This window comes from Bison bison, unplaced genomic scaffold (assembly GCF_000754665.1).
Source record: "Bison bison bison isolate TAMUID 2011002044 unplaced genomic scaffold, Bison_UMD1.0 scf7180017864518, whole genome shotgun sequence".
In the NCBI taxonomy this organism is placed as follows: domain Eukaryota; kingdom Metazoa; phylum Chordata; class Mammalia; order Artiodactyla; family Bovidae; genus Bison; species Bison bison.
In genome coordinates this window covers 1,099,661-1,101,199 of record NW_011495071.1, presented here as the reverse complement: position 1 = coordinate 1,101,199, position 1,539 = coordinate 1,099,661, and positions in this window count along the sequence as shown.

Sequence of the window (1,539 nt, the reverse complement as noted above, 5' to 3'; positions counted from 1 at the left end):
TGAAAATCAAAGAGCAAGAAATATCTACTTTGCTGGAAGCAGCAGTGAGAGGGACGAAAACCTACCATGTTTCAGAAATAAATGTGAGGATTTAAACTAGCAGGCATAAGAAAGGGAGGAAATAATGACAACACCATGCCTCAGAGAATGTTATCTAATTAAGCAAAATGATAAACCTCCAGTCAGGACATAGTCTCACGTTCTTAGCAATTTACACTAAGAGGGAAGGAAGGAGCCAAAGCAATAACTAGACGGAGATAAATTAGTGTTTTCATTTCTGGTGAGCGTTCGCACGCACATTAGTGTCAGCATCAGTACACTTGGTTCTCTGTGTGCTTTTAAAAATGGAGAGACCAAGCAGAGAAAAACGTTTTATTCTCATTTCACATTCAACAGGCTAATTGCATTACGTGAACAGAAACACATAACCTTCCTCCAAAGGTTTTCAAATCTTTCCAAACAAAAGCTTTGTTCCATAATGCATCCACCAGACACATTTAAAGGGACTTCTCCCCAAAGCTGGGTCTTTTCCACCAGGCTGAGAAAAAGGAGTGAAGGAGGAAGGTCATTGGAAGCAGACAGACTAGGCTCCCAGGCTTTGCCACTTGGCCACTGTGTGATCTTCAGCAATTTACTTGGACTTCAGAGTCTCTCTTTCGTCATCTCTGAAAGGGAAGGAAATGATACCGTCTTAAAATAGCAACCTCCCATAGGTGGCTTGGGATACTCTGAGGACCTCCGTAATTCCCATTAACCACCCATCCACAAAGTCATCACAAGTAAAGATAAACTAAGTACAAATAGTGTGATTGCCCTGAAAACAAAGCTTCAGGCTAAATACTTAAACTCTTCCTTCTTCTCATTTCCTGCATCCATCCCACAGGGAACTGAATCACTGTTTCTAAGACCCTCCATGGAATAAGTCTTAGTTACAAGACTTTCGGAGAAGGCAATGGCACCCCACTCCAGTACTCTTGCCTGGGAAATCCCATGGACAGAGGGGCCTGGTGGGCTGCAGTCCATGGGGTTGCTAGGAGTTGGACACAGCTGAGCGACTTCACTTTCACTTTTCACTTTCATGCATTGGAGAAGGAAATGGCAACCCACTCCAGTGTTCTTGCCTGGAGAGTCCCAGGGACAGGGGAGCCTAATGGGCTGCCATCTATGGGGTCGCACAAAGTGACTTAGCAGCACACGACTTCGGTTGTAAGATATAGAAGTCCATTCAAACCAGCTAAACAAATGTTTCTTAGAAGGGTGCTAGCATATCTCTTGGAGCCCACAAAAGATCAGAACTTGGAAGTGAGAAGCCATTAGCCACCCAGGCAGATCTCTGGGTTCCTCCTTCTGCTTCTTTCTACATATGTATTTCCAAATTTGATGTTTTAAAATCCAAAAAGGACTCTAGAACACAAACTTTAGAATATTAAACATGAAAAATAATTTTCCTTGGATTTGACAATTCTGATCAATTCTAGAAACAGGGGCCACAGATTTTAGGTAGGTAATTTGAATGCCTTCTATGTAGTTGTTGTTGTT